This window comes from Carica papaya, chromosome 5 (assembly GCF_054855325.1).
Source record: "Carica papaya isolate Zhongbai chromosome 5, ASM5485532v1, whole genome shotgun sequence".
NCBI classification, from domain to species: Eukaryota; Viridiplantae; Streptophyta; class Magnoliopsida; order Brassicales; family Caricaceae; genus Carica; species Carica papaya.
Genome location: NC_142313.1, coordinates 29,082,817 through 29,109,989, shown reverse-complemented (window position 1 = coordinate 29,109,989; position 27,173 = coordinate 29,082,817). Strand labels below are relative to the sequence as shown.

General features: G+C 46.9%; 22 non-coding genes and 47 pseudogenes across 22 annotated transcripts; 56 read left to right on the top strand and 13 right to left on the bottom strand.

The window, feature by feature from the left end:
• Positions 1-157: 157 nt before the first annotated feature.
• Positions 158-276, top strand: LOC148260232 (5S ribosomal RNA; annotated as a pseudogene).
• A 559-nt stretch (positions 277-835) lies between these two features.
• On the top strand, positions 836-954 carry LOC148260231 (5S ribosomal RNA). The gene has a single exon (XR_015820726.1). It is a non-coding gene; the product is annotated as a 5S ribosomal RNA (ribosomal RNA).
• Positions 955-1,513: 559 nt separating this feature from the next.
• Positions 1,514-1,632, top strand: LOC148260230 (5S ribosomal RNA). The gene has a single exon (XR_015819556.1). It is a non-coding gene; the product is annotated as a 5S ribosomal RNA (ribosomal RNA).
• A 204-nt stretch (positions 1,633-1,836) lies between these two features.
• Positions 1,837-1,955, top strand: LOC148260229 (5S ribosomal RNA; annotated as a pseudogene).
• A 562-nt stretch (positions 1,956-2,517) lies between these two features.
• LOC148260228 (5S ribosomal RNA) lies at positions 2,518-2,635 on the top strand (annotated as a pseudogene).
• A 204-nt stretch (positions 2,636-2,839) lies between these two features.
• Positions 2,840-2,958, top strand: LOC148260227 (5S ribosomal RNA; annotated as a pseudogene).
• A 556-nt stretch (positions 2,959-3,514) lies between these two features.
• LOC148260226 (5S ribosomal RNA) lies at positions 3,515-3,633 on the top strand. The gene has a single exon (XR_015820286.1). It is a non-coding gene; the product is annotated as a 5S ribosomal RNA (ribosomal RNA).
• Positions 3,634-3,838: 205 nt separating this feature from the next.
• LOC148260225 (5S ribosomal RNA) lies at positions 3,839-3,957 on the top strand (annotated as a pseudogene).
• A 1,540-nt stretch (positions 3,958-5,497) lies between these two features.
• Positions 5,498-5,616, bottom strand: LOC148260224 (5S ribosomal RNA; annotated as a pseudogene).
• Positions 5,617-6,175: 559 nt separating this feature from the next.
• Positions 6,176-6,294, bottom strand: LOC148260223 (5S ribosomal RNA; annotated as a pseudogene).
• Positions 6,295-6,499: 205 nt separating this feature from the next.
• On the bottom strand, positions 6,500-6,618 carry LOC148260222 (5S ribosomal RNA; annotated as a pseudogene).
• Positions 6,619-6,823: 205 nt separating this feature from the next.
• On the bottom strand, positions 6,824-6,942 carry LOC148260221 (5S ribosomal RNA; annotated as a pseudogene).
• A 205-nt stretch (positions 6,943-7,147) lies between these two features.
• On the bottom strand, positions 7,148-7,266 carry LOC148260220 (5S ribosomal RNA; annotated as a pseudogene).
• A 559-nt stretch (positions 7,267-7,825) lies between these two features.
• On the bottom strand, positions 7,826-7,944 carry LOC148260219 (5S ribosomal RNA). The gene has a single exon (XR_015819696.1). It is a non-coding gene; the product is annotated as a 5S ribosomal RNA (ribosomal RNA).
• A 561-nt stretch (positions 7,945-8,505) lies between these two features.
• On the bottom strand, positions 8,506-8,624 carry LOC148260218 (5S ribosomal RNA). The gene has a single exon (XR_015820952.1). It is a non-coding gene; the product is annotated as a 5S ribosomal RNA (ribosomal RNA).
• A 917-nt stretch (positions 8,625-9,541) lies between these two features.
• Positions 9,542-9,660, bottom strand: LOC148260217 (5S ribosomal RNA; annotated as a pseudogene).
• Positions 9,661-9,869: 209 nt separating this feature from the next.
• LOC148260216 (5S ribosomal RNA) lies at positions 9,870-9,988 on the bottom strand (annotated as a pseudogene).
• A 560-nt stretch (positions 9,989-10,548) lies between these two features.
• Positions 10,549-10,667, bottom strand: LOC148260215 (5S ribosomal RNA; annotated as a pseudogene).
• A 209-nt stretch (positions 10,668-10,876) lies between these two features.
• LOC148260214 (5S ribosomal RNA) lies at positions 10,877-10,995 on the bottom strand (annotated as a pseudogene).
• Positions 10,996-11,199: 204 nt separating this feature from the next.
• LOC148260213 (5S ribosomal RNA) lies at positions 11,200-11,317 on the bottom strand (annotated as a pseudogene).
• A 210-nt stretch (positions 11,318-11,527) lies between these two features.
• On the bottom strand, positions 11,528-11,646 carry LOC148260212 (5S ribosomal RNA; annotated as a pseudogene).
• A 265-nt stretch (positions 11,647-11,911) lies between these two features.
• On the top strand, positions 11,912-12,030 carry LOC148260211 (5S ribosomal RNA; annotated as a pseudogene).
• A 206-nt stretch (positions 12,031-12,236) lies between these two features.
• Positions 12,237-12,355, top strand: LOC148260210 (5S ribosomal RNA; annotated as a pseudogene).
• A 203-nt stretch (positions 12,356-12,558) lies between these two features.
• Positions 12,559-12,677, top strand: LOC148260209 (5S ribosomal RNA). The gene has a single exon (XR_015819745.1). It is a non-coding gene; the product is annotated as a 5S ribosomal RNA (ribosomal RNA).
• Positions 12,678-12,883: 206 nt separating this feature from the next.
• LOC148260208 (5S ribosomal RNA) lies at positions 12,884-13,002 on the top strand (annotated as a pseudogene).
• Positions 13,003-13,202: 200 nt separating this feature from the next.
• LOC148260207 (5S ribosomal RNA) lies at positions 13,203-13,321 on the top strand (annotated as a pseudogene).
• A 206-nt stretch (positions 13,322-13,527) lies between these two features.
• LOC148260206 (5S ribosomal RNA) lies at positions 13,528-13,646 on the top strand (annotated as a pseudogene).
• A 199-nt stretch (positions 13,647-13,845) lies between these two features.
• LOC148260205 (5S ribosomal RNA) lies at positions 13,846-13,964 on the top strand. The gene has a single exon (XR_015820113.1). It is a non-coding gene; the product is annotated as a 5S ribosomal RNA (ribosomal RNA).
• Positions 13,965-14,170: 206 nt separating this feature from the next.
• Positions 14,171-14,289, top strand: LOC148260204 (5S ribosomal RNA; annotated as a pseudogene).
• Positions 14,290-14,489: 200 nt separating this feature from the next.
• On the top strand, positions 14,490-14,608 carry LOC148260203 (5S ribosomal RNA; annotated as a pseudogene).
• A 206-nt stretch (positions 14,609-14,814) lies between these two features.
• LOC148260202 (5S ribosomal RNA) lies at positions 14,815-14,933 on the top strand (annotated as a pseudogene).
• A 199-nt stretch (positions 14,934-15,132) lies between these two features.
• On the top strand, positions 15,133-15,251 carry LOC148260201 (5S ribosomal RNA). The gene has a single exon (XR_015819609.1). It is a non-coding gene; the product is annotated as a 5S ribosomal RNA (ribosomal RNA).
• A 205-nt stretch (positions 15,252-15,456) lies between these two features.
• LOC148260200 (5S ribosomal RNA) lies at positions 15,457-15,575 on the top strand (annotated as a pseudogene).
• Positions 15,576-15,775: 200 nt separating this feature from the next.
• On the top strand, positions 15,776-15,894 carry LOC148260199 (5S ribosomal RNA; annotated as a pseudogene).
• Positions 15,895-16,100: 206 nt separating this feature from the next.
• Positions 16,101-16,219, top strand: LOC148260198 (5S ribosomal RNA; annotated as a pseudogene).
• A 199-nt stretch (positions 16,220-16,418) lies between these two features.
• On the top strand, positions 16,419-16,537 carry LOC148260197 (5S ribosomal RNA). The gene has a single exon (XR_015821196.1). It is a non-coding gene; the product is annotated as a 5S ribosomal RNA (ribosomal RNA).
• A 206-nt stretch (positions 16,538-16,743) lies between these two features.
• On the top strand, positions 16,744-16,862 carry LOC148260196 (5S ribosomal RNA; annotated as a pseudogene).
• Positions 16,863-17,061: 199 nt separating this feature from the next.
• On the top strand, positions 17,062-17,172 carry LOC148260195 (5S ribosomal RNA; annotated as a pseudogene).
• A 206-nt stretch (positions 17,173-17,378) lies between these two features.
• On the top strand, positions 17,379-17,497 carry LOC148260194 (5S ribosomal RNA; annotated as a pseudogene).
• Positions 17,498-17,696: 199 nt separating this feature from the next.
• Positions 17,697-17,815, top strand: LOC148260193 (5S ribosomal RNA). Its single transcript, XR_015819847.1, has one exon. It is a non-coding gene; the product is annotated as a 5S ribosomal RNA (ribosomal RNA).
• Positions 17,816-18,023: 208 nt separating this feature from the next.
• LOC148260192 (5S ribosomal RNA) lies at positions 18,024-18,142 on the top strand (annotated as a pseudogene).
• A 199-nt stretch (positions 18,143-18,341) lies between these two features.
• LOC148260191 (5S ribosomal RNA) lies at positions 18,342-18,460 on the top strand. Its single transcript, XR_015820812.1, has one exon. It is a non-coding gene; the product is annotated as a 5S ribosomal RNA (ribosomal RNA).
• Positions 18,461-18,666: 206 nt separating this feature from the next.
• On the top strand, positions 18,667-18,785 carry LOC148260190 (5S ribosomal RNA; annotated as a pseudogene).
• A 199-nt stretch (positions 18,786-18,984) lies between these two features.
• Positions 18,985-19,103, top strand: LOC148260189 (5S ribosomal RNA). The gene has a single exon (XR_015820777.1). It is a non-coding gene; the product is annotated as a 5S ribosomal RNA (ribosomal RNA).
• A 206-nt stretch (positions 19,104-19,309) lies between these two features.
• Positions 19,310-19,428, top strand: LOC148260188 (5S ribosomal RNA; annotated as a pseudogene).
• Positions 19,429-19,627: 199 nt separating this feature from the next.
• On the top strand, positions 19,628-19,746 carry LOC148260187 (5S ribosomal RNA). Its single transcript, XR_015819651.1, has one exon. It is a non-coding gene; the product is annotated as a 5S ribosomal RNA (ribosomal RNA).
• Positions 19,747-19,952: 206 nt separating this feature from the next.
• Positions 19,953-20,068, top strand: LOC148260186 (5S ribosomal RNA; annotated as a pseudogene).
• A 199-nt stretch (positions 20,069-20,267) lies between these two features.
• On the top strand, positions 20,268-20,386 carry LOC148260185 (5S ribosomal RNA). The gene has a single exon (XR_015819635.1). It is a non-coding gene; the product is annotated as a 5S ribosomal RNA (ribosomal RNA).
• A 206-nt stretch (positions 20,387-20,592) lies between these two features.
• Positions 20,593-20,711, top strand: LOC148260184 (5S ribosomal RNA; annotated as a pseudogene).
• A 200-nt stretch (positions 20,712-20,911) lies between these two features.
• LOC148260183 (5S ribosomal RNA) lies at positions 20,912-21,030 on the top strand. Its single transcript, XR_015820312.1, has one exon. It is a non-coding gene; the product is annotated as a 5S ribosomal RNA (ribosomal RNA).
• A 206-nt stretch (positions 21,031-21,236) lies between these two features.
• Positions 21,237-21,355, top strand: LOC148260182 (5S ribosomal RNA; annotated as a pseudogene).
• Positions 21,356-21,554: 199 nt separating this feature from the next.
• LOC148260181 (5S ribosomal RNA) lies at positions 21,555-21,673 on the top strand. Its single transcript, XR_015820776.1, has one exon. It is a non-coding gene; the product is annotated as a 5S ribosomal RNA (ribosomal RNA).
• Positions 21,674-21,879: 206 nt separating this feature from the next.
• Positions 21,880-21,998, top strand: LOC148260180 (5S ribosomal RNA; annotated as a pseudogene).
• Positions 21,999-22,197: 199 nt separating this feature from the next.
• On the top strand, positions 22,198-22,316 carry LOC148260179 (5S ribosomal RNA). The gene has a single exon (XR_015819749.1). It is a non-coding gene; the product is annotated as a 5S ribosomal RNA (ribosomal RNA).
• Positions 22,317-22,522: 206 nt separating this feature from the next.
• LOC148260178 (5S ribosomal RNA) lies at positions 22,523-22,638 on the top strand (annotated as a pseudogene).
• Positions 22,639-22,837: 199 nt separating this feature from the next.
• Positions 22,838-22,956, top strand: LOC148260177 (5S ribosomal RNA). Its single transcript, XR_015819624.1, has one exon. It is a non-coding gene; the product is annotated as a 5S ribosomal RNA (ribosomal RNA).
• Positions 22,957-23,162: 206 nt separating this feature from the next.
• Positions 23,163-23,281, top strand: LOC148260176 (5S ribosomal RNA; annotated as a pseudogene).
• Positions 23,282-23,481: 200 nt separating this feature from the next.
• LOC148260175 (5S ribosomal RNA) lies at positions 23,482-23,600 on the top strand. Its single transcript, XR_015820649.1, has one exon. It is a non-coding gene; the product is annotated as a 5S ribosomal RNA (ribosomal RNA).
• A 206-nt stretch (positions 23,601-23,806) lies between these two features.
• On the top strand, positions 23,807-23,925 carry LOC148260174 (5S ribosomal RNA; annotated as a pseudogene).
• Positions 23,926-24,123: 198 nt separating this feature from the next.
• Positions 24,124-24,242, top strand: LOC148260173 (5S ribosomal RNA). Its single transcript, XR_015819927.1, has one exon. It is a non-coding gene; the product is annotated as a 5S ribosomal RNA (ribosomal RNA).
• Positions 24,243-24,450: 208 nt separating this feature from the next.
• LOC148260172 (5S ribosomal RNA) lies at positions 24,451-24,569 on the top strand (annotated as a pseudogene).
• A 206-nt stretch (positions 24,570-24,775) lies between these two features.
• LOC148260171 (5S ribosomal RNA) lies at positions 24,776-24,894 on the top strand (annotated as a pseudogene).
• Positions 24,895-25,105: 211 nt separating this feature from the next.
• LOC148260170 (5S ribosomal RNA) lies at positions 25,106-25,224 on the top strand (annotated as a pseudogene).
• Positions 25,225-25,430: 206 nt separating this feature from the next.
• On the top strand, positions 25,431-25,549 carry LOC148260169 (5S ribosomal RNA; annotated as a pseudogene).
• Positions 25,550-25,748: 199 nt separating this feature from the next.
• LOC148260168 (5S ribosomal RNA) lies at positions 25,749-25,867 on the top strand. The gene has a single exon (XR_015821195.1). It is a non-coding gene; the product is annotated as a 5S ribosomal RNA (ribosomal RNA).
• Positions 25,868-26,073: 206 nt separating this feature from the next.
• Positions 26,074-26,192, top strand: LOC148260167 (5S ribosomal RNA; annotated as a pseudogene).
• A 199-nt stretch (positions 26,193-26,391) lies between these two features.
• LOC148260166 (5S ribosomal RNA) lies at positions 26,392-26,510 on the top strand. The gene has a single exon (XR_015819913.1). It is a non-coding gene; the product is annotated as a 5S ribosomal RNA (ribosomal RNA).
• Positions 26,511-26,718: 208 nt separating this feature from the next.
• On the top strand, positions 26,719-26,837 carry LOC148260165 (5S ribosomal RNA; annotated as a pseudogene).
• A 199-nt stretch (positions 26,838-27,036) lies between these two features.
• Positions 27,037-27,155, top strand: LOC148260164 (5S ribosomal RNA; annotated as a pseudogene).
• Positions 27,156-27,173: the final 18 nt, after the last annotated feature.

Sequence of the window (27,173 nt, the reverse complement as noted above, 5' to 3'; positions counted from 1 at the left end):
TCCGCAGATTTATTCGCAAATGTGAGTCACGGCGCCGTGGCATTTTACTTGATATTTGAACGAGAACGAGAGGTGCAGTGCGCACGCACAAGGAAACAAATGACGGGAGGGGGAAGAAAGAAGAAAGAGTTTATGTATTTGCAGCGCGGAATTAAACGGGTGCGATCATACCAGCACTAATGCACTGGATCCCATAAGAACTCCGCACTTAAGTGCGCTTGGGCGAGAGTAGTACTCGGAGGGGTGACCTCCTGGTAAGTCCTCGTGTCGCACCAATTTTTTTTCAGACGGGTCGTTCGACGTTACGTGCTACTGAAACTATTGTCCGCTGGTTTATACGCAATTGTGAGTCAGGAAGCAGGGGCATTTTAATCGATATTAGAACGAGAAGGAGAGGTGCAGTGTGAACGCACAAGGAAACAATTGATGGGAGGGGGAGGGAAAGAGAAGGAGTGTATGTATTTTAAGCACGAAATGAAACAGGTGCGATCATACCAGCACTAATACAACGGATTCTATCAGAACTCCGTAGGTAAGGGTGCTTGGACGAGAGTAGTACTAGCATGGGTTACCTCCTGCGAAGTCCTTATATTTCACCCATTTTCTTGTGAAGTCCTCGTGTTGCACCCATTTTTTTGCAGATGATTCTTTCGACGATACGCGCGACTTGAATTATGGTCCTCAGGTTTATTCGCAAATGTGCGTCATGGCACCGTAGCATTTTACTTGACATTAGAACGAGCACGGGAGGTGCAGTGCGCACGCACAAGGAAACAAATGACGGGAGGGGGAAGAAAGGAGAAGGAGTTTATGTATTTGCAGCGCAAAATTAAACAAGTGCGATCATACCAGCACTAATGCACCGGATCCCGTCAGAACTCTGTAGTTAAGTGTGCTTGGGCGAGAGTAGTACTCGGATGGGTGACCTCTTGGGAAGTCCTCGTGTCGCACCAATTTTTTTTCAGACGGGTCGTTCGACGTTACGCGCGACTGAAACTAGGGTCCGCTGGTTTATACGCAAATGTGAGTCAAGAAGCAGAGGCATTTTAGTCAGTGTTAGAACGAGAAGGAGAGGTGCAGTGTGAACACACAAGGAAACAATTGATGGGAGGGGGAGGGAAGGAGAAGGAGTGTATGTATTTTCAACGCGAAATGAAACAGGTGCGATCATACCAGCACTAATGCAATGGATTCTATCAGAACTCCGTAGGTAAGGGTGCTTGGGCGAGAGTAGTACTAGCATGGGTTACCTCCTGCGAAGTCCTTATATTTCACCCATTTTCTTGGGAAGTCCTTGTGTTGCACCCATTTTTTTGCAGATGATTCTTTCAACGTTACGTGCGACTTGAATTATGGTCCTCAGGTTTATTCGCAAATGTGAGTCACGGCGCTGTAGCATTTTACTTGATATTAGAACAAGAACGGGACGTGCAGTGCGCACGCACAAGGAAACAAATGACGGGAGGGGGAAGAAAGGGGAATGAGTTTATGTATTTGCAGCGCGAAATTAAACAGGTGCGATCATACCAGCACTAAAGCACCGGATCCCATCAGAACTCCGCAGTTAAGTGTGCTTGGGCGAGATTAGTACTCGGATGGGTGACCTCCTGGAAAGTCCTCGTGTCGCACCAATTTTTTTTCAGACGGGTCGTTCGACGTTACGGGAGTCTGGAACTAGGGTCCGCTGGTTTATACGCAAATGTGAGTCAAGAAGCAGGGGCATTTTAATCGATATTAGAACGAGAAGGAGAGATGAAGTGTGAACGCACAAGGAAACAAATGATGGAGGGGGAAGAAAGGAGAAGGAGTGTATGTATTTCCAACGCAGAATTAAACAGGTGCGATCATACCAGCACTAAAGCCCCGGATCCTATCAGAACTCCGCAGTTAGGTGTGCTTGGGCAAGAGTAATACTTGGATGGGTGACCACTTGGGAAGACCTCGTGTTGCACCTTTTTTTTTCTCGGATGGGTTGTTCGACGTTACGCGCGAATGGAATTATAAACCGCTGGTTCATTTGCAAAGGTGAGTCACAGTGCCGGGGCATATTACTTGATATTAGAACGAGAAAGAGAGGTGCAGAGTGCACGCACATGGAAACAAATGACGGGTGGGGGGATGGGAGGAGAAAGAGTGTATGTATTTGCAGTGCAGAATGAAACATGAGGGATCATACCAGCACTAATGCAACGGATTCTATCAGAACTCTGCAGTTAAGGGTGCTTGGGCGAGAAAAGTACTCAGACGGGTGACCTCATGCGAAGTCCTTATATTTCACCCATTTTCTTGGGAGGTCCTCGTGTTGCACCCATCTTTTTGCAGATGATTCTTTCGACGTTACGCGCGACTTGCTTTATGGTCTGCAGGTTTATTCGCAAATGTGAGTCACGGCGCCGTGGCATTTTACTCGATATTAGAACGAGTAGGGGAGGTGCAGTGCGCACGCACAAGGAAACAAATGACGAGAGGAGGAAGAAAAGAGAAGGAGTGTATGTATTTGAAGCGCAAAATTAAACAAGTGGCATCATACCAGCACTAATGCACTCGATCCCATCAGAACTCTGCAGTTAAGGGTGCTTGGGCGAGAGTAGTACTTGGATGGGTGACCTCTTGGGAAGTCCACGTATCGTAATAATTTTTTTTCAGATGGGTCGTTCGACGTTACGCGCGACTGGAACTATGGTCCTCTGGTTTATACGCAAATGTGAGTCAAGAATCAGGGGCATTTTAATCAATATTCGAACGAGAAGGAGAGGTGCAGTGTGAACGCACAAGGAAACAAATGATTGGAGGGGGGGAGGGAAGAAGGAGTGTATGTATTTTCAGCACGAAATTAAACAGGTGCGGTCACACCAACACTAATGCACCGGATCCCATCAGAACTCCGCAGTTAAGTGTGCTTTGGCGAAAGTAGTACAATGATGGGTTACCTCCTGGGATGTTCTCGTGTTGCACCCTTTTTTTTTTTTCAGATGTGCCGTTCGACGTTACGCGCGACTTTAATTATGGTCCGCAGATTTATTCGCAAATGTGAGTCACGGCGCCGTGGCATTTTACTTGATATTTGAACGAGAGGTGCAGTGTGCACGCACAAGGAAACAAATGACGGGAGGGGGAAGAAAGGAGATGGAGTTTATGTATTTGCAGCGCGAAATTAAACTGGTGCGATCATACCAGCACTAATGCAACGGATTCTATCAGAACTACGTGTGTAAGGGTGCTTGGGCGAGAGTAGTACTAGCATGGGTTACCTCCTACGAAGTCCTTATATTTCACCCATTTTCTTGTGAAGTCCTCGTGTTGCACCCATTTTTTTGCAGATGATTCTTTCGACGTTACGCACGACTTGAATTATGGTCCTCAGGTTTATTCGCAAATGTGAGTCACGGCGTTGTAGCTATTTACTTGATATTAGAACGAGAACGGGAGGTGCAGTGCGCACGCACAAGGAAACAAATGACGGGAGGGGGAAGAAAGGGGAATGAATTTATGTATTTGCAGCGTGTAATTAAACAGGTGCGATCATACCAGCACTAATGCACCGGATCCCATCAGAACTCCGCAGTGAAGTGTGCTTGGGCGAGATTAGTACTCGAATGGGTGACCTCCTGGGAAGTCCTCGCGTCGCACCAATTTTTTTTCAGACAGGTCGTTCGATGTTACGCGCGTCTGGAACTAGGGTCCGCTGGTTTATACGCATATGTGGGTCAAGAAGCAGGGGCATTCTAATCGATATTAGAACGAGAATGAGAGGTGAAGTGTGAACGCACAAGGAAACAAATGACGGGAGGGGGAAGAAATGAGAAGGAGTGTATGTATTTGCAGCCCGAAATTAAACAGGTGCGATCATACCAGCACTAAAGCTCCGGATCCCATCAGAACTCCGCAGTTAAGTGTTCTTGGGCGAGAGTAGTACTCGGATGGGTCACCACCTGGGAAGCCCTCGTGTTACACCTATTTTTTTTTTCGGATGGGTTCTTCGACGTTACGCGCGAATGGAATTATAAATCACTGGTTCATTTGCAAAGGTGAGTCACGGTGCCGGGGCATATTACTTGATATTAGAACGAGAAAGAGAGATGCAGAATGCACGCACAAGGAAACAAATGACGGGAGGGGGGTTGGAAGGAGAAAGAGTGTATGTATTTGCAGTGCAGAATGAAACATGAGGGCTCATACCAGCACTAATGCAACGGATTCTATCAGAACTCCGTAGGTAAGGGTGCTTAGGCGAGAGTAGTACTAGCATGGGTTACCTCCTGCGAAGTCCTTATATTTCACCCATTTTCTTGTGAAGTCCTCGTTTTGCACCCATTTTCTTTTTTTCAGTTGTGCCGTTCGAAGTTACGCGCGACTTTAATTAGGGTCCGCAGATTTATTCGCAATGTGAGTCATGGCGCCGTGGCATTTTACTTGATATTTGAACGAGGACGAGAGGTGCAGTGCGCACGCACAAGGAAACAAATGACGGGAGGGGGAAGAAAGGAGAAGGAGTGTATGTATTTGCAGCGCGAAATTAAACAGGAGGTCACCCATCCGACTACTACTCTCGCCCAAGCACACTTAACTGCAGAATTCTGATGGGATCCAGTGCATTAGTGCTGGTATGATGCCACTTTTTTAATTTTGCGCTTCAAATACATACACTTCTTCTCTTTTCTTCCTCCTCCCGTCATTTGTTTCCTTGTGCGTGCGCACTGCACCTCCCGTTCTCGTTCAAATATCAAGTAAAATGCCACGACGCCATGACTCACATTTGCGAATAAATCTGCGGACCATAATTAAAGTCGCGCGTAACGTCGAACGGCACATCTGAAAAAAAGAAAATGGGTACGAGAACTTTCCAGGAGGTAACCCATCATTGTACTACTTTCGCCAAAACACACTTAACTGTGGAGTTCTGATGGGATCCGGTGCATTTGTGCTGGTGTGACCGCACCTGTTTAATTTCGTGCTGAAAATACATACACTCCTTCTTCCCTCCCCCCTCCCATCATTTGTTTTCTTGTGCGTTCACACTACACCTCTCCTTCTCGTTCTAATATCGATTAAAATGCCCCTGATTCTTGACTCACATTTGCGTATAAACCAGCGGACCATAGTTCCAGTCGCGCGTAACGTCGAACGACCCATCTGAAAAAAAATTATTGCGATATGAGGATTTCCCAAGAGGTCACCCATCCGAGCACTACTCTCGCCCAAGCACACTTAACTGCAGAGTTCTGATGGGATCCAGTGCATTAGTGCTGATATGATGCCACTTGTTTAATTTTGCGCTTCAAATACATACACTCCTTCTCTTTCTTCCTCCTCCCGTCATTTGTTTCCTTGTGGGTGCGCACTGCACCTCCCGTACTCGTTCTAATATCAAGTAAAATGCCACGGTGCCGTGACTCACATTTGCGAATAAACCTGCGGACCATAAATCAAGTCGCGCGTAACGTCGGAAGAATCATCTGCAAAAAGATGGGTGCAACACGAGGACCTCCTAAGAAAATGGGTGAAATATAAGGACTTCGCAGGAGGTCACCCATCCGAGCACTAATCTCGCCCGAGCACACATAACTGCGGAGTTCTGATGGGATCCGGTGCATTAGTGCTGGTATGATCGCATCTATTTAATTTTGCGCTGCAAATACATAAACTCATTCCCCTTTCTTCCCCATCCCGTCATTTGTTTCCTTGTGCGTGCGCACTGCACCTCCTGTTCTCGTTCTAATATCAAGTAAAATTCTACAGCGTCGTGACTCACATTTGCGAATAAACTTGAGGACCATAATTCAAGTCGTGCGTAACGTCGAAAGAATCATCTGCAAAAAACTGGGTGCAACACGAGGACTTCACAAGAAAATGGGTGAAATATAAGGACTTCGCAGGAGGTAACCCATGCTAGTACTACTCTCGCCCAAGCACCCTTACCTACGGAGTTCTGATAGAATCCGTTGCATTAGTGGTGGTATGATCGCACCTGTTTTATTTCGTGCTCAAAATACATACACTCCTTCTCCTTCCCTCCCCCTCCCATCAATTGTTTCCTTGTGCGTTCACACTGCACCTCTCCTTCTCGTTCTAATATCGATTAAAATGCCCCTGATTCTTGACTCACATTTGCGTATAAACCAGCGAACCATTGTTCCAGTTGCGCGTAACGTCGAACGACCCCCCTGAAAAAAAATTGTTGCGATACGAGGACTTCCCAAGAGGTCACACATCCGAGTACTACTCTCGCCCAAGCACACTTCACTGCGGAGTTCTGATGGGATCCGCTGCATTAGTGCTGGTATGATCGCACCTGTTTAATTTTGCGCTGCAAATACATAAACTCATTCCCCTTTCTTCCCCCTCCCGTCATTTGTTTCCTTGTGCGTGCGCACTGCACCTCCCGTTCTCGTTCTAATATCAAGTAAAATGCTACACCGCTGTGACTCACATTTGCGAATAAACCTGAGGACCATAATTCAAGTCGCACGTAACGTTGAAAGAATCATCTGCAAAAAAATGGGTGCAACACGAGGACTTCCCAAGTGGTCACCCATCTGAGTACTACTCTCGCCCAAGCACACTTAGCTGCGGAGTTATGATGGGATCTGTTGCACTAGTGCTGGTATGATCGAACCTGATTAATTTCGCGCTGCAAATACATAAACTCCTTCTCCTTTCTTCCCCCTCCCGTCATTTGTTTCCTTGTGTGTGCACTCTGCATCTCTCTTTCTCGTTCTAATATCAAGTAATATGCCCCGGCACCGTGACTCACCTTTGCAAATGAACCAGTGGTTTATAATTCCATTCGCGCCTAACGTCGAACAACCCATCCGAAAAAAAATAGGTGCAAGACGAGGGCTTCCCAAGTGGTCACCCATCCGAGTACTACTCTCGCCCAAGCACACCTAACTGCGAAGTTCTGATGGGATCCGAGGCTTTAGTGCTGGTAAGATCGCACCTATTTAATTTCGCGCTGCAAATACATACACTCCTTCTCCTTTCTTCCCCCTCCTGTCATTTGTTTCCTTGTGCGTTCACACGTCACCTCTCATTCTCGTTCTAATATCGATTAAAATGCCCCTGCTTCTTGACTCACATTTGCATATAAACCAGCGGACCCTAATTCCAGACGCGCGTAACGTCGAATGACCTGTCTGAAAAAAAATTGGTGTGACACGAGGACTTCCCAGGAGGTCACCCATCCGAGTACTAATCTCGCCCAAGCACACTTCACTGCGGAGTTATGATGGGATCCGCTGCATTAGTGCTGGTACGATCGCACCTGTTTAATTTCGGGCTGCAAATACATAAACTCATTCCCCTTTCTTCCCCCTCCCGTCATATGTTTCCTTGTGCGTGCGCACTGCAGCTCCCGTTCTCGTTCTAATATCAAGTAAAATGCTACAGCGCCGTGACTGACATTTGCGAATAAACCTGAGGACCATAATTCAAGTCGCGCGTAACGTCGAAAGAATCATCTGCAAAAAAGTGCGTGTTACACGAGGACTTCACAAGAAAATGGGTGAAATATAAGGACTTCGCAGGAGGTAACCCATGCTAGTACTACTCTCGCCCAAGCACCCTTACCTACAGAGTTCTGATAGAATCCGTTGCATTAGTGCTGCTATGATCGCACCTGTTTCATTTCGTGCTGAAAATACATACACTCCTTCTCCTTCCCTCTCCCTCCCATCAATTGTTTCCTTGTGCGTTCACACTGCACCTCTCCTTCTCGTTCTAATATCGATTAAAATGCTTCTGCTTCTTGACTCACATTTGCGTATAAACCAGCGGACCCTAGTTCCAGTCGCGCGTAACGTCGAACGACCCGTCTGAAAATAAATTGGTGCGACACGAGGACTTCCCAGGAGGTCACCCATCCGAGTACTACTCTCGCCCAAGCACACTTAACTGCGGAGTTCTGATGGGATCCGGTGCATTAATGCTGGAATGATCGCACCCGTTTAATTTTGCACTGCAAATACATATACTCCTTCTCCTTTCTTCCCCCTCCCGTCATTTGTTTCCTTGTGCGTGCGCACTGCACCTCCCGTGCTCGTTCTAATATCAAGTAAAATGCTACGGTGCCGTGACTCACATTTGCGAACAAACCTGAGGACCATAATTCAAGTCGCGCGTATCGTCGAAAGAATCATCTGCAAAAAAATGGGTGCAACACGAGGACTTCCTAAGAAAATGGGTGAAATATAAGGACTTCGCAGGAGGTCACCCATCCTAGTGCTACTCTCGCCCAAGCACCCTTAACTTGCGGAGTTCTGATAGAATCCGTTGCATTGGTGCTGGTATGATTGCTCATGTTTCATTCTGCGCTGCAAATACATACACTTTTTCTCCCTCCATCCCCCCTCCCGTCATTTGTTTCCTTGTGCGTGCACTCTGCATCTCTCCTTCTCGTTCAAATATCGATTAAAATGCCCCTGCTTCTTGACTCACATTTGCGTATAAACCAGCGGACCCTAGTTCCAGTCACGCGTAACGTCGAATGACCCGTCTGAAAATAAATTGGTGCGACACGAGGACTTCCCAAGAGGTCACCCATCCGAGTACTACTCTCGCCCAAGCACACTTAACTACGGAGTTCTGATGGGATCCGGTGCATTAATGCTGGTATGATCGCACCCGTTTAATTTTGCGCTGCAAATACATATACTCCTTCTCCTTTCTTCCCCCTCCCGTCATTTGTTTCCTTGTGCGTGCGCACTGCACCTCCCGTGCTCGTTCTAATATCAAGTAAAATGCTACGGTGCCGTGACTCACATTTGTGAATAAACTTGAGGACCATAATTCAAGTCGCGCGTATCGTCGAAAGAATCATCTGCAAAAAAATGGGTGCAACACGAGGACTTCCTAAGAAAATGGGTGAAATATAAGGACTTCGCAGGAGGTCACCCATCCTAGAGCTACTCTCGCCCAAGCACCCTTAACTTGTGGAGTTCTGATAGAATCCGTTGCATTGGTGCTGGTATGATTGCTCATGTTTCATTCTGCGCTGTAAATACATACACTTTTTCTCCCTCCATCCCCCCTCCCGTCAATTGTTTCCTTGTGCGTTCACACTGCACCTCTCCTTCTCATTCTAATATCGATTAAAATGCCCCTGCTTCTTGACTCACATTTGCGAATAAACCTGAGGACCATAATTCAAGTCGCGCGTAACGTCGAAAGAATCATCTGCAAAAAAATGGGTGCAACACGAGAACTTTGCAAGAAAATGGGTGAAATATAAGGACTTCGCAGGAGGTAACCCATGCTAGTACTACTCTCGCCCAAGCACCCTTACCTATGGAGTTCTGATAGAATCTGATGCATTAGTGCTGGTATGATCGCACATGTTTCATTTCGTGCTGAAAATACATACACTCTTTCTCCTTCCCTCCCCCTCCCGTCATTTGTTTCCTTGTGCGTGCACTCTGCATCTCTCTTTCTTGTTCTAATATCGATTAAAATGCCCCTGCTTCTTGACTCACATTTGCGTATAAACCAGTGGACCCTAGTTGCAGTCGCGCATAACGTCGAACGACCGGTCTGAAAAAAAAAATTAGTGCGACACGAGGACTTCCCAGGAGGTCACCCATCCGAGTATTACTCTCGCCGAATCATACTTAACTGCGGAGTTCTAATGGGATCCAGTGCATTAGTGCTAGTATGATCGCACATTTCTAATTTCGCGCTGCAAATACATAAACTCCTTCTCCTTTCTTCCCCCTCCCGTCATTTGTTTCCTTGTGCGTGCACACTGCACCTCACGTTCTCGTTCAAATATCAAGTAAAATACCACAGCGCCGTGACTCACATTTGCGAATAAATCTGCGGACCATAATTAAAGTCACGCGTAACGTCGAACGGCACATTTGAAAAAAAGAAAATGGGTGCAACACGAGAACTTCCCATGAGGTAACCCATCATTGTACTACTTTCGCCAAAGCACACTTAACTGCGGAGTTCTGATGGGATCCGATGCATTTGTGCTGGTGTGACCGCACCTGTTTAATTTCGTGCTAAAAATACATACACTCCTTCTTCCCTACCCCCCTCCCATCATTTGTTTCCTTGTGCGTTCACACTGCACCTCTCCTTCTCATTCTAATATCGATTAAAATGCCCATGATTCTTGACTCACATTTGCGTATAAACCAGCGGACCATAGTTCCAGTCGCGCGTAACGTCGAAAAAATCATCTACAAAAAAATGGGTGCAACACGAGAACTTTACAAGAAAATGGGTGAAATATAAGGACTTCGCAGGAGGTAACCCATGCTAGTACTACTCTCACCCAAGCACCCTTACCTATGGAGTTCTGATAGACTCCGATGCATTAGTGCTGGTATGATCGCACCTGTTTCATTTCGTGCTGAAAATACATACACTCTTTCTCCTTCCCTCCCCCTCCCGTCATTTGTTTCCTTGTGCGTGCACTCTGCATCTCTCTTTCTCGTTCTAATATCGATTAAAATGCCCCTGCTTCTTGACTCACATTTGCGTATAAACCAGTGGACCCTAGTTGCAGTCGCGCATAACGTCGAACGACTGGTCTGAAAAAAAAAATTAGTGCGACATGAGGACTTCCCAGGAGGTCACCCATCCGAGTATTACTCTCGCCGAATCACACTTAACTGCGGAGTTCTAATGGGATCCGGTGCATTTGTGCTAGTATGATCGCACATTTCTAATTTCGCGCTGCAAATACATAAACTCCTTCTCCTTTCTTCCCCCTCCCGTCATTTGTTTCCTTGTGCGTGCACACTGCACCTCACGTTCTCGTTCAAATATCAAATAAAATACCACAGCGCCGTGACTCACATTTGCGAATAAATCTGCGGACCATAATTAAAGTCGCGCGTAACGTCGAACGGCACATTTGAAAAAAAGAAAATGGGTGCAACACGAGAACTTCCCATGAGGTAACCCATCATTGTACTACTTTCGCCAAAGCACACTTAACTGCGGAGTTCTGATTGGATCCGGTGCATTTGTGCTGGTGTGACCGCACCTGTTTAATTTCGTGCTGAAAATACATACACTCCTTCTTCCCTACCCCCCTCCCATCATTTGTTTCCTTGTGCGTTCACACTGCACCTCTCCTTCTCGTTCTAATATCGATTAAAATGCCCCTGATTCTTGACTCACATTTGCGTATAAACCAGCGGACCATAGTTCCAGTCGTGCGTAACGTCGAACGACCCATCTGAAAAAAAATTGTTGCGACACGAGGATTTCCCAAGAGGTCACCCATCCGAGTACTACTCACGCCCAAGCACACTTAACTGCAGAGTTTTGATGGGTTCCAGTGCATCAGTGCTGGTATGATGCCACTCGTTTTATTCGGCGCTGCAAATACATAAACTCCTTCTCCTTTCTTCCCCTTCCCGTCATTTGTTTTCTTGTGCGTGCGCATTGTACCTCTCGTTCTCGTTCAAATATCAAGTAAAATGCCACGGCGCCGTGACTCACATTTGCGAATAAATCTGCGGACCATAATTAAAGTCGCGCGTAACGTCGAACGGCACATCTGAAAAAAAAAAAATTGGTGCAACACGAGAACTTCCCAGGAGGTAACCCATCATTGTACTACTTTCGCCAAAGCACACATAACTGCGGAGTTCTGATGGGATCCGGTACATTTGTGCTTGTGTGACCGCACATGTTTAATTTCGTGCTGAAAATACATACACCCCTTCTTCCCTCCCCCCTCCCATCATTTGTTTCCTTGTGCGTTCACACTGCACCTCTACTTCTCGTTCTAATATCGATTAAAATGCCCCTGATTTTTGACTCACATTTGCGTATAAACCAGCGGACCATAGTTCCAGTCGCGCCTAACGTCGAACGACCCATCTGAAAAAAAATTATTGCCATACGAGGACTTCCCAGGAGGTCACCCATTCGAGTACTACTCTCGCCCAAGCACACTTACGATCTTACCAGCACTAATGCACCGGATCCCATCAGAACTCCGCAGTTAAGTGTGCTTGGGCGAGAGTAGTACTCGGATGGGTGACCTCCTGGGAAGTCCTCGTGTCGCACTAATTTTTTTTTCAGACGGGTCGTTCGACGTTACGCGCGACTGGAACTAGGGTCCACTGGTTTATACGCAAATGTGAGTCAAGAAGCAAGGGCATTTTGATCGATATTAGAACGAGAAGGATGGATGCAGAGTGCACGCACAAGGGAACAAATGACGGGAGGAGGAAGAAAGGGGAATGAGTTTATGTATTTGCAGCGCAAAATTTAACAGGTGCGATCATACCAGCACAAATGCACCGGATCCCATCAGAACCCCGCAGTTAAGTGTGCTTTGGTGAAAGTAGTACAATGATGGGTTACCTCGTGGGAAGTTCTCGTGTTGCACCCATTTTCTTTTTTTTTTTCAGATGTGCCGTTCGACGTTACGCGCAACTTTAATTATGGTCCGCAGATTTATTCGCAAATGTGAGTCACGGTGCCGTGGCATTGTACTTGATATTTGAACGAGAACGAGAGGACGCACTTGGAAACAAATGACGGGAGGGGGAAGGAAGGAGCTAGAATTTCTGTATTTGCAGCGCAAAATTAAACAAATGCGATCATACCAGCATTAATGCACCGGATCCCATCAGAACTCCGCAGTTAAGTGTGCTTGGGCGAGAGTAGTACTCGGATGGGTGACCTCCTGGGAATTCCTCGTGTCGCACTAATTTTTTTTTCAGACGGGTCGTTCGACGTTACGCGCGACTGGAACTAGGGTCCACTGGTTTATACGCAAATGTGAGTCAAGAAGCAAGGGCATTTTGATCGATATTAGAACGAGAAGGATGGATGCAGAGTGCACGCACAAGGGAACAAATGACGGGAGGAGGAAGAAAGGGGAATGAGTTTATGTATTTGCAGCGCAAAATTTAACAGGTGCGATCATACCAGCACAAATGCACCGGATCCCATCAGAACCCCGCAGTTAAGTGTGCTTTGGTGAAAGTAGTACAATGATGGGTTACCTCGTGGGAAGTTCTCGTGTTGCACCCATTTTCTTTTTTTTCAGATGTGCCGTTCGACGTTACGCGCGACTTTAATTATGGTCCGCAGATTTATTCGCAAATGTGAGTCACGGCGCCGTGGCATTGTACTTGATATTTGAACGAGAACGAGAGGACGCACTTGGAAACAAATTTCGGGAGGGGGAAGGAAGGAGATAGAATTTCTGTATTTGCAGCGCAAAATTAAACAGGTGCGATCATACCAGCACTAATTCACCGGATCCCATCAGAACTCCGCAGTTAAGTGTGCTTGTGCGAGAGTAGTACTCGGATGGGTGACCTCCTGGGAAGTCCTCGTGTTGCACTAATTTTTTTTTCAGACGGGTCGTTCGACGTTACGCGCGACTGGAACTAGGGTCCACTGGTTTATACGCAAATGTGAGTCAAGAAGCAAGGGCATTTTGATCGATATTAGAACGAGAAGGATGGATGCAGAGTGCACGCACAAGGGAACAAATGACGGGAGGAGGAAGAAAGGGGAATGAGTTTATGTATTTGCAGCGCAAAATTTAACAGGTGTGATCATACCAGCACAAATGCACCGGATCCCATCAGAACCCCGCAGTTAAGTGTGCTTTGGTGAAAGTAGTACAATGATGGGTTACCTCGTGGGACGTTCTCGTGTTGCACCCATTTTCTTTTTTTCAGATGTGCCGTTCGACGTTACGCGCGACTTTAATTATGGTCCGCAGATTTATTCGCAAATGTGAGTCACGGCGCCGTGGCATTGTACTTGATATTTGAACGAGAACGAGAGGACGCACTTGGAAACAAATGACGGGAGGGGGAAGGAAGGAGCTAGAATTTATGTATTTGCAGCGCAAAATTAAACAGGTGTGAGCATACCAGCACTAATGCACCGGATCCCATCAGAACTCCGCAGTTAAGTGTGCTTGGGCGAGAGTAGTACTCGGATGGGTGACCTCCTGGGAAGTCCTCGTGTCGCACTAATTTTTTTTTCAGACGGGTCGTTCGACGTTACGCGCGACTGGAACTAGGGTCCACTGGTTTATACGCAAATGTGAGTCAAGAAGCAAGGGCATTTTGATCGATATTAGAACGAGAAGGATGGATGCAGAGTGCACGCACAAGGGAACAAATGACGGGAGGAGGAAGAAAGGGGAATGAGTTTATGTATTTGCAGCGCAAAATTTAACAGGTGCGATCATACCAGCACAAATGCACCGGATCCCATCAGAACCCCGCAGTTAAGTGTGCTTTGGTGAAAGTAGTACAATGATGGGTTACCTCGTGGGAAGTTCTCGTGTTGCACCCATTTTCTTTTTTTTCAGATGTGTCGTTCGACGTTACGCGCGACTTTAATTATGGTCCGCAGATTTATTCGCAAATGTGAGTCACGGCGCCGTGGCATTGTACTTGATATTTGAACGAGAACGAGAGGACGCACTTGGAAACAAATGACGGGAGGGGGAAGGAAGGAGATAGAATTTCTGTATTTGCAGCGCAAAATTAAACAGGTGCGATCATACTAGCACTAATTCACCGGATCCCATTAGAACTCCGCAGTTAAGTGTGCTTGTGCGAGAGTAGTACTCGGATGGGTGACCTCCTGGGAAGTCCTCGTGTCGCACTAATTTTTTTTTCAGACGGGTCGTTCGACGTTACGCGCGACTGGAACTAGGGTCCACTGGTTTATACGCAAATGTGAGTCAAGAAGCAAGGGCATTTTGATCGATATTAGAACGAGAAGGATGGATGCAGAGTGCACGCACAAGGGAACAAATGACGGGAGGAGGAAGAAAGGGGAATGAGTTTATGTATTTGCAGCGCAAAATTTAACAGGTGCGATCATACCAGCACAAATGCACCGGATCCCATCAGAACCCCGCAGTTAAGTGTGCTTTGGTGAAAGTAGTACAATGATGGGTTACCTCGTGGGAAGTTCTCGTGTTGCACCCATTTTCTTTTTTTCAGATGTGCCGTTCGACGTTACGCGCGACTTTAATTATGGTCCGCAGATTTAATCGCAAATGTGAGTCACGGCGCCGTGGCATTGTACTTGATATTTGAACGAGAACAAGAGGACGCACTTGGAAACAAATGACGGGAGGGGGAAGGAAGGAGCTAGAATTTATGTATTTGCAGCGCAAAATGAAACAGGTGCGATCATACCAGCACTAATGCACCGGATCCCATCAGAACTCCGCAGTTAAGTGTGCTTGGGCGAGAGTAGTACTCGGATGGGTGACCTCCTGGGAAGTCCTCGTGTCGTACTAATTTTTTTTCAGACGGGTCGTTCGACGTTACGCGCGACTGGAACTAGGGTCCACTAGTTTATACGCAAATGTGAGTCAAGAAGCAAGGGCATTTTGATCGATATTAGAACGAGAAGGATGGATGCAGAGTGCACGCACAAGGGAACAAATGACGGGAGGAGGAAGAAAGGGGAATGAGTTTATGTATTTGCAGCGCAAAATTTAACAGGTGCGATCATACCAGCACAAATGCACCGGATCCCATCAGAACCCCGCAGTTAAGTGTGCTTTGGTGAAAGTAGTACAATGATGGGTTACCTCGTGGGAAGTTCTCGTGTTGCACCCATTTTCTTTCTTTTCAGATGTGCCGTTCGACGTTACGCGCGACTTTAATTATGGTCCGCAGATTTATTCGCAAATGTGAGTCACGGCGCCGTGGCATTGTACTTGATATTTGAACTAGAACGAGAGGACGCACTTGGAAACAAATGACGGGAGGGGGAAGGAAGGAGATAGAATTTCTGTATTTGCAGCGCAAAATTAAACAGGTGCGATCATACCAGCACTAATTCACCGGATCCCATCAGAACTCCGCAGTTAAGTGTGCTTGTGCGAGAGTAGTACTTGGATGGGTGAACTCCTGGGAAGTCCTCGTGTCGCACTAATTTTTTTTTCAGACGGGTCGTTCGACGTTACGCGCGACTGGAACTAGGGTCCACTGGTTTATACGCAAATGTGAGTCATGAAGCAAGGGCATTTTGATCGATATTAGAACGAGAAGGATGGATGCAGAGTGCACGCACAAGGGAACAAATGACGGGAGGAGGAAGAAAGGGGAATGAGTTTATGTATTTGCAGCGCAAAATTTAACAGGTGCGATCATACCAGCACAAATGCACCGGATCCCATCAGAACCCCGCAGTTAAGTGTGCTTTGGTGAAAGTAGTACAATGATGGGTTACCTCGTGGGAAGTTCTCGTGTTGCACCCATTTTCTTTTTTTCAGATGTGCCGTTCGACGTTACGCGCGACTTTAATTATGGTCCGCAGATTTATTCGCAAATGTGAGTCACGGCGCCGTTGCATTGTACTTGATATTTGAACGAGAACGAGAGGACGCACTTGGAAACAAATGACGGGAGGGGGAAGGAAGGAGATAGAATTTATGTATTTGCAGCGCGAAATTAAACAGGTGCGATCATACCAGCACTAATGCACCGGATCCCATCAGAACTCCGCAGTTAAGTGTGCTTGGGCGAGAGTAGTACTCGGATGGTTGACCTCCTGGGAAGTCCTCGTGTCGCACTAATTTTTTTTTCAGACGGGTCGTTCGACGTTACGCGCGACTGGAACTAGGGTCCACTGGTTTATACGCAAATGTGAGTCAAGAAGCAAGGGCATTTTGATCGATATTAGAACGAGAAGGATGGATGCAGAGTGCACGCACAAGGGAACAAATGACGGGAGGAGGAAGAAAGGGGAATGAGTTTATGTATTTGCAGCGCAAAATTTAACAGGTGCGATCATACCAGCACAAATGCACCGGATCCCATCAGAACCCCGCAGTTAAGTGTGCTTTGGTGAAAGTAGTACAATGATGGGTTACCTCGTGGGAAGTTCTCGTGTTGCACCCATTTTCTTTTTTTCAGAGGTGCCGTTCGACGTTACGCGCGACTTTAATTATGGTCCGCAGATTTATTCGCAAATGTGAGTCACGGCGCCGTTGCATTGTACTTGATATTTGAACGAGAACGAGAGGACGCACTTGGAAACAAATGACGGGAGGGGGAAGGAAGGAGATAGAATTTATGTATTTGCAGCGCAAAAATAAACAGGTGCGATCATACCAGCACTAATGCACCGGATCCCATCAGAACTCCGCAGTTAAGTGCGCTTGGGCGAGAGTAGTACTCGGATGGCTGGGAAGTCCTCGTGTCGCACTAATTTTTTTTTCAGACGGGTCGTTCGACGTTACGCGCGACTGGAACTAGGGTCCACTCGTTTATACGCAAATGTGAGTCAAGAAGCAAGGGCATTTTGATCGATATTAGAACGAGAAGGATGGATGCAGAGTGCACGCACAAGGGAACAAATGACGGGAGGATGAAGAAAGGGGAATGAGTTTATGTATTTGCAGCGCAAAATTTAACAGGTGCGATCATACCAGCACAAATGCACCAGATCCCATCAGAACCCCGCAGTTAAGTGAGCTTTGGTGAAAGTAGTACAATGATGGGTTACCTCGTGGGAAGTTCTCGTGTTGCACCCATTTTCTTTTTTTCAGATGTGCCGTTCGACTTTACGCGTGACTTTAATTATGGTCCGCAGATTTATTCGCAAATGTGAGTCACGGCGCCGTGGCATTGTACTTGATATTTGAACGAGAACGAGAGGACGCACTTGGAAACAAATGACGGGAGGGGGAAGGAAGGAGATAGAATTTTTGTATTTGCAGCGCGAAATTAAACAGGTGCGATCATACCAGCACTAATGCACCGGATCCCATCAGAACTCCGCAGTTAAGTGTGCTTGGGCGAGAGTAGTACTAGGATGGGTGACCTCCTGGGAAGTCCTCGTGTCGCACTAATTTTTTTTTTTCAGACGGGTCGTTCGACGTTACGCGCGACTGGAACTAGGGTCCACTGGTTTATACGCAAATGTGAGTCAAGAAGCAAGGGCATTTTGATCGATATTAGAACGAGAAGGATGGATGCAGAGTGCACGCACAAGGGAACAAATGACGGGAGGAGGAAGAAAGGGGAATGAGTTTATGTATTTGCAGCGCAAAATTTAACAGGTGCGATCATACCAGCACAAATGCACCGGATCCCATCAGAACCCCGCAGTTAAGTGTGCTTTGGTGAAAGTAGTACAATGATGGGTTACCTCGTGGGAAGTTCTCGTTTTGCACCCATTTTCTTTTTTTCAGATGTGTCGTTCGACGTTACGCGCGACTTTAATTATGGTCCGCAGATTTATTCGCAAATGTGAGTCACGGCGCCGTGGCATTGTACTTGATATTTGAACGAGAACGAGAGGACGCATTTGGAAACAAATGACGGGAGGGGGAAGAAAGGAGATAGAATTTATGTATTTGCAGCGCGAAATTAAACAGGTGCGATCATACCAGCACTAATGCACCGGATCCCATCAGAACTCCGTAGTTAAGTGTGCTTGGGCGAGAGTAGTACTCGGATGGGTGACCTCCTGGGAAGTCCTCGTGTCGCACTAATTTTTTTTTCAGACGGGTCGTTCGACGTTACGCGCGACTGGAACTAGGGTCCACTGGTTTATACGCAAATGTGAGTCAAGAAGCAAGGGCATTTTGATCGATATTAGAACGAGAAGGATGGATGCAGAGTGCACGCACAAGGGAACAAATGACGGGAGGAGGAAGAAAGGGGAATGAGTTTATGTATTTGCAGCGCAAAATTTAACAGGTGCGATCATACCAGCACAAATGCACCGGATCCCATCAGAACCCCGCAGTTAAGTGTGCTTTGGTGAAAGTAGTACAATGATGGGTTACCTCGTGGGAAGTTCTCGTTTTGCAACCATTTTCTTTTTTTCAGATGTGCCGTTCGACGTTACGCGCGACTTTAATTATGGTCCGCAGATTTATTCGCAAATGTGAGTCACGGCGCCGTGGCATTGTACTTGATATTTGAACGAGAACGAGAGGACGCACTTGGAAACAAATGACGGGAGGGGGAAGGAAGGAGATAGAATTTTTGTATTTGCAGCGCGAAATTAAACAGGTGCGATCATACCAGCACTAATGCACCGGATCCCATCAGAACTCCGCAGTTAAGTGTGCTTGGGCGAGAGTAGTACTCGGATGGGTGACCTCCTGGGAAGTCCTCGTGTCGCACTAATTTTTTTTTCAGACGGGTCGTTCGACGTTACGCGCGACTGGAACTAGGGTCCACTGGTTTATACGCAAATGTGAGTCAAGAAGCAAGGGCATTTTGATCGATATTAGAACGAGAAGGATGGATGCAGAGTGCACGCACAAGGGAACAAATGACGGGAGGAGGAAGAAAGGGGAATGAGTTTATGTATTTGCAGCGCAAAATTTAACAGGTGCGATCATGCCAGCACAAATGCACCGGATCCCATCAGAACCCCGCAGTTAAGTGTGCTTTGGTGAAAGTAGTACAATGATGGGTTACCTCGTGGGAAGTTCTCGTGTTGCACCCATTTTCTTTTTTTCAGAGGTGCCGTTCGACGTTACGCGCGACTTTAATTATGGTCCGCAGATTTATTCGCAAATGTGAGTCACGGCGCCGTTGCATTGTACTTGATATTTGAACGAGAACGAGAGGACGCACTTGGAAACAAATGACGGGAGGGGGAAGGAAGGAGATAGAATTTATGTATTTGCAGCACAAAAATAAACAGGTGCGATCATACCAGCACTAATGCACCGGATCCCATCAGAACTCCGCAGTTAAGTGCGCTTGGGCGAGAGTAGTACTCGGATGGGTGACCTCCTGGGAAGTCCTCGTGTCGCACTAATTTTTTTTTCAGACGGGTCGTTCGACGTTACGCGCGACTGGAACTAGGGTCCACTGGTTTATACGCAAATGTGAGTCAAGAAGCAAGGGCATTTTCATCGATATTAGAACGAGAAGGATGGATGCAGAGTGCACGCACAAGGGAACAAATGACGGGAGGATGAAGAAAGGGGAATGAGTTTATGTATTTGCAGCGCAAAATTTAACAGGTGCGATCATACCAGCACAAATGCACCGGATCCCATCAGAACCCCGCAGTTAAGTGTGCTTTGGTGAAAGTAGTACAATGATGGGTTACCTCGTGGGTTCTCGTGTTGCACCCATTTTCTTTTTTTCAGATGTGCCGTTCGACGTTACGCGCGACTTTAATTATGGTCCGCAGATTTATTCGCAAATGTGAGTCACGGCGCCGTGGCATTGTACTTGATATTTGAACGAGAACGAGAGGACGCACTTGGAAACAAATGACGGGAGGGGGAAGGAAGGAGATAGAATTTTTGTATTTGCAGCGCAAAATTAAACAGGTGCGATCATACCAGCACTAATGCACCGGATCCCATCCGAACTCCGCAGTTAAGTGTGCTTGGGCGAGAGTAGTACTCGGATGGGTGACCTCCTGGGAAGTCCTCGTGTCGCACTAATTTTTTTTTCAGACGGGTCGTTCGACGTTACGCGCGACTGGAACTAGGGTCCACTGGTTTATACGCAAATGTGAGTCAAGAAGCAAGGGCATTTTGATCGATATTAGAACGAGAAGGATGGATGCAGAGTGCACGCACAAGGGAACAAATGACGGGAGGAGGAAGAAAGGGGAATGAGTTTATGTATTTGCAGCGCAAAATTTAACAGGTGCGATCATACCAGCACAAATGCACCGGATCCCATCAGAACCCCGCAGTTAAGTGCGCTTTGGTGAAAGTAGTACAATGATGGGTTACCTCGTGGGAAGTTCTCGTGTTGCACCCATTTTCTTTTTTTTCAGATGTGCCGTTCGACGTTACGCGCGACTTTAATTATGGTCCGCAGATTTATTCGCAAATGTGAGTCACGGCGCCGTGGCATTGTACTTGATATTTGAACGAGAACGAGAGGACGCACTTGGAAACAAATGACGGGAGGGGGAAGGAAGGAGATAGAATTTATGTATTTGCAGCGCGAAATTAAACAGGTGCGATCATACCAGCACTAATGCACCGGATCCCATCAGAACTCCGTAGTTTAGTGTGCTTGGGCGAGAGTAGTACTCGGATGGGTGACCTCCTGGGAAGTCCTCGTGTCGCACTAATTTTTTTTTCAGACGGGTCGTTCGACGTTACGCGCGACTGGAACTAGGGTCCACTGGTTTATACGCAAATGTGAGTCAAGAAGCAAGGGCATTTTGATCGATATTAGAACGAGAAGGATGGATGCAGAGTGCACGCACAAGGGAACAAATGACGGGAGGAGGAAGAAAGGGGAATGAGTTTATGTATTTGCAGCGCAAAATTTAACAGGTGCGATCATACCAGCACAAATGCACCGGATCCCATCAGAACCCCGCAGTTAAGTGTGCTTTGGTGAAAGTAGTACAATGATGGGTTACCTCGTGGGAAGTTCTCGTTTTGCAACCATTTTCTTTTTTTCAGATGTGCCGTTCGACGTTACGCGCGACTTTAATTATGGTCCGCAGATTTATTCGCAAATGTGAGTCACGGCACCGTGGCATTGTACTTGATATTTGAACGAGAACGAGAGGACGCACTTGGAAACAAATGACGGGAGGGGGAAGGAAGGAGATAGAATTTTTGTATTTGCAGCGCGAAATTAAACAGGTGCGATCATACCAGCACTAATGCACCGGATCCCATCAGAACTCCGCAGTTAAGTGTGCTTGGGCGAGAGTAGTACTCGGATGGGTGACCTCCTGGGAAGTCCTCGTGTCGCACTAATTTTTTTTTCAGACGGGTCGTTCGACGTTACGCGCGACTGGAACTAGGGTCCACTGGTTTATACGCAAATGTGAGTCAAGAAGCAAGGGCATTTTGATCGATATTAGAACGAGAAGGATGGATGCAGAGTGCACGCACAAGGGAACAAATGACGGGAGGAGGAAGAAAGGGGAATGAGTTTATGTATTTGCAGCGCAAAATTTAACAGGTGCGATCATGCCAGCACAAATGCACCGGATCCCATCAGAACCCCGCAGTTAAGTGTGCTTTGGTGAAAGTAGTACAATGATGGGTTACCTCGTGGGAAGTTCTCGTGTTGCACCCATTTTCTTTTTTTCAGAGGTGCCGTTCGACGTTACGCGCGACTTTAATTATGGTCCGCAGATTTATTCGCAAATGTGAGTCACGGCGCCGTTGCATTGTACTTGATATTTGAACGAGAACGAGAGGACGCACTTGGAAACAAATGACGGGAGGGGGAAGGAAGGAGATAGAATTTATGTATTTGCAGCACAAAAATAAACAGGTGCGATCATACCAGCACTAATGCACCGGATCCCATCAGAACTCCGTAGTTAAGTGCGCTTGGGCGAGAGTAGTACTCGGATGGGTGACCTCCTGGGAAGTCCTCGTGTCGCACTAATTTTTTTTTCAGACGGGTCGTTCGACGTTACGCGCGACTGGAACTAGGGTCCACTGGTTTATACGCAAATGTGAGTCAAGAAGCAAGGGCATTTTCATCGATATTAGAACGAGAAGGATGGATGCAGAGTGCACGCACAAGGGAACAAATGACGGGAGGATGAAGAAAGGGGAATGAGTTTATGTATTTGCAGCGCAAAATTTAACAGGTGCGATCATACCAGCACAAATGCACCGGATCCCATCAGAACCCCGCAGTTAAGTGTGCTTTGGTGAAAGTAGTACAATGATGGGTTACCTCGTGGGTTCTCTTGTTGCACCCATTTTCTTTTTTTCAGATGTGCCGTTCGACGTTACGCGCGACTTTAATTATGGTCCGCAGATTTATTCGCAAATGTGAGTCACGGCGCCGTGGCATTGTACTTGATATTTGAACGAGAACGAGAGGACGCACTTGGAAACAAATGACGGGAGGGGGAAGGAAGGAGATAGAATTTTTGTATTTGCAGCGCAAAATTAAACAGGTGCGATCATACCAGCACTAATGCACCGGATCCCATCCGAACTCCGCAGTTAAGTGTGCTTGGGCGAGAGTAGTACTCGGATGGGTGACCTCCTGGGAAGTCCTCGTGTCGCACTAATTTTTTTTTCAGACGGGTCGTTCGACGTTACGCGCGACTGGAACTAGGGTCCACTGGTTTATACGCAAATGTGAGTCAAGAAGCAAGGGCATTTTGATCGATATTAGAACGAGAAGGATGGATGCAGAGTGCACGCACAAGGGAACAAATGACGGGAGGAGGAAGAAAGGGGAATGAGTTTATGTATTTGCAGCGCAAAATTTAACAGGTGCGATCATACCAGCACAAATGCACCGGATCCCATCAGAACCCCGCAGTTAAGTGTGCTTTGGTGAAAGTAGTACAATGATGGGTTACCTCGTGGGAAGTTCTCGTGTTGCACCCATTTTCTTTTTTTTCAGATGTGCCGTTCGACGTTACGCGCGACTTTAATTATGGTCCGCAGATTTATTCGCAAATGTGAGTCACGGCGCCGTGGCATTGTACTTGATATTTGAACGAGAACGAGAGGACGCACTTGGAAACAAATGACGGGAGGGGGAAGGAAGGAGATAGAATTTATCTATTTGCAGCGCGAAATTAAACAGGTGCTATCATACCAGCACTAATGCACCGGATCCCATCAGAACTCCGTAGTTAAGTGTGCTTGGGCGAGAGTAGTACTCGGATGGGTGACCTCCTGGGAAGTCCTCGTGTCGCACTAATTTTTTTTTCAGACGGGTCGTTCGACGTTACGCGCGACTGGAACTAGGGTCCACTGGTTTATACGCAAATGTGAGTCAAGAAGCAAGGGCATTTTGATCGATATTAGAACGAGAAGGATGGATGCAGAGTGCACGCACAAGGGAACAAATGACGGGAGGAGGAAGAAAGGGGAATGAGTTTATGTATTTGCAGCGCAAAATTTAACAGGTGCGATCATACCAGCACAAATGCACCGGATCCCATCAGAACCCCGCAGTTAAGTGTGCTTTGGTGAAAGTAGTACAATGATGGGTTACCTCGTGGGAAGTTCTCGTGTTGCACCCATTTTTTTTTTTTCAGATGTGCCGTTCGACGTTACGCGCGACTTTAATTATGGTCCGCAGATTTATTCGCAAATGTGAGTCACGGCGCCGTGGCATTGTACTTGATATTTGAACGTGCAGTGCGCACGCACTTGGAAACAAATTACGGGAGGGGGAAGGAAGGAGATAGAATTTATGTATTTGCAGCGCGAAATTAAACAGGTGCGATCATACCAGCACTAATGCACCGGATCCCATCAGAACTCCGCAGTTAAGTGTGCTTGGGCGAGAGTAGTACTTGGATGGGTGACCTCCTGGGAAGTCCTCGTGTCGCACTAATTTTTTTTTTTCAGACGGGTCGTTCGACGTTACGCGCGACTGGAACTAGGGTCCACTGGTTTATACGCAAATGTGAGTCAAGAAGCAAGGGCATTTTGATCGATATTAGAACGAGAATGATGGATGCAGAGTGCACGCACAAGGGAACAAATGACGGGAGGAGGAAGAAAGGGGAATGAGTTTATGTATTTGCAGCGCAAATTTTAACAGGTGCGATCATACCAGCACAAATGCACCGGATCCCATCAGAACCCCGCAGTTAAGTGTGCTTTGGTGAAAGTAGTACAATGATGGGTGACCTCCTGGGAAGTCCTCGTGTCGCACTAATTTTTTTTTCAGACGGGTCGTTCGACGTTACGCGCGACTGGAACTAGGGTCCACTGGTTTATACGCAAATGTGAGTCAAGAAGCAAGGGCATTTTGATCGATATTAGAACGAGAATGATGGATGCAGAGTGCACGCACAAGGGAACAAATGACGGGAGGAGGAAGAAAGGGGAATGAGTTTATGTATTTGCAGCGCAAAATTTAACAGGTGCGATCATACCAGCACAAATGCACCGGATCCCATCAGAACCCCGCAGTTAAGTGTGCTTTGGTGAAAGTAGTACAATGATGGGTTACCTCGTGGGAAGTTCTCGTGTTGCACCCATTTTTTTTTTTTTTCAGATGTGCCGTTCGACGTTACGCGCGACTTTAATTATGGTCCGCAGATTTATTCGCAAATGTGAGTCACGGCGCCGTGGCATTGTACTTGATATTTGAACGAGAACGAGACGTGTAGTGCGCACGCACTTGGAAACAAATGACGGGAGGGGGAAGGAAGGAGATAGAATTTATGTATTTGCAGCGCGAAATTAAACTGGTGCGATCATACCAGCACTAATGCATCGGATCCCATCAGAAATCCGTAATTAAGTGTGCTTTGGCGAGAGTAGTACTCGGATGGGTGACCTCCTGGGAAGTCCTCGTGTCGCACTAATTTTTTTTTCAGACGGGTCGTTCGACGTTACGCGCGACTGGAACTAGGGTCCACTGGTTTATACGCAAATGTGAGTCAAGAAGCAAGGGCATTTTGATCGATATTAGAACGAGAAGGATGGATGCAGAGTGCACGCACAAGGGAACAAATGACGGGAGGAGGAAGAAAGGGGAATGAGTTTATGTATTTGCAGCGCAAAATTTAACAGGTGCGATCATACCAGCACAAATGCACCGGATCCCATCAGAACCCCGCAGTTAAGTGCGCTTTGGTGAAAGTAGTACAATGATGGGTTACCTCGTGGGAAGTTCTCGTGTTGCACCCATTTTCTTTTTTTCAGATGTGCCGTTCGACGTTACGCGCGACTTTAATTATGGTTCGCAGATTTATTCGCAAATGTGAGTCACGGCGCCGTGGCATTGTAGTTGATATTTGAACGAGAACAAGAGGACGCACTTGGAAACAAATGACGGGAGGGGGAAGGAAGGAGATAGAATTTATGTATTTGCAGCGCGAAATTAAACAGGTGCGATCATACCAGCACTAATGCACCGGATCCCATCAGAACTCCGCAGTTAAGTGTGCTTGGGCGAGAGTAGTACTCGGATGGTTGACCTCCTGGGAAGTCCTCGTGTCGCACTAATTTTTTTTTCAGACGGGTCGTTCGACGTTACGCGCGACTGGAACTAGGGTCCACTGGTTTATACGCAAATGTGAGTCAAGAAGCAAGGGCATTTTGATCGATATTAGAACGAGGAGGATGGATGCAGAGTGCACGCACAAGGGAACAAATGACGGGAGGAGGAAGAAAGGGGAATGAGTTTATGTGTTTGCAGCGCAAAATTTAACAGGTGCGATCATACCAGCACAAATGCACCGGATCCCATCAGAACCCCGCAGTTAAGTGCGCTTTGGTGAAAGTAGTACAATGATGGGTTACCTCGTGGGAAGTTCTCGTGTTGCACCCATTTTCTTTTTTTCAGATGTGCCGTTCGACGTTACGCGCGACTTTAATTATGGTCCGCAGATTTATTCGGAAATGTGAGTCACGGCGCCGTGGCATTGTACTTGATATTTGAATGAGAACGAGAGGACGCACTTGGAAACAAATGACGGGAGGGGGAAGGATGGAGATAGAATTTATGTATTTGCAGCGCGAAATTAAACAGGTGCGATCATACCAGCACTAATGCACCGGATCCCATCAGAACTCCGCAGTTAAGTGTGCTTGGGCGAGAGTAGTACTTGGATGGGTGACCTCCTGGGAAGTCCTCGTGTCGCACTAATTTTTTTTTTTCAGACGGGTCGTTCGACGTTACGCACGACTGGAACTAGGGTCCACTGGTTTATACGCAAATGTGAGTCAAGAAGCAAGGGCATTTTGATCGATATTAGAACGAGAATGATGGATGCAGAGTGCACGCACAAGGGAACAAATGACGGGAGGAGGAAGAAAGGGGAATGAGTTTATGTATTTGCAGCGCAAAATTTAACAGGTGCGATCATACCAGCACAAATGCACCGGATCCCATCAGAACCCCGCAGTTAAGTGTGCTTTGGTGAAAGTAGTACAATGATGGGTTACCTCGTGGGAAGTTCTCGTGTTGCACCCATTTTCTTTTTTTCAGATGTGCCGTTCGACGTTACGCGCGACTTTAATTATGGTCCGCAGATTTATTCGCAAATGTGAGTCACGGCGCCGTGGCATTGTACTTGATATTTGAACGAGAACGAGAGGACGCACTTGGAAACAAATGACGGGAGGGGGAAGGAAGGAGATAGAATTTATGTATTTGCAACGCGAAATTAAACACGTGCGATCATACCAGCACTAATGCACCGGATCCCATCAGAACTCCGCAGTTAAGTGTGCTTGGGCGAGAGTAGTACTCGGATGGGTGACCTACTTGGAAGTCTTCGTGTCGCACTAATTTTTTTTTCAGACGGGT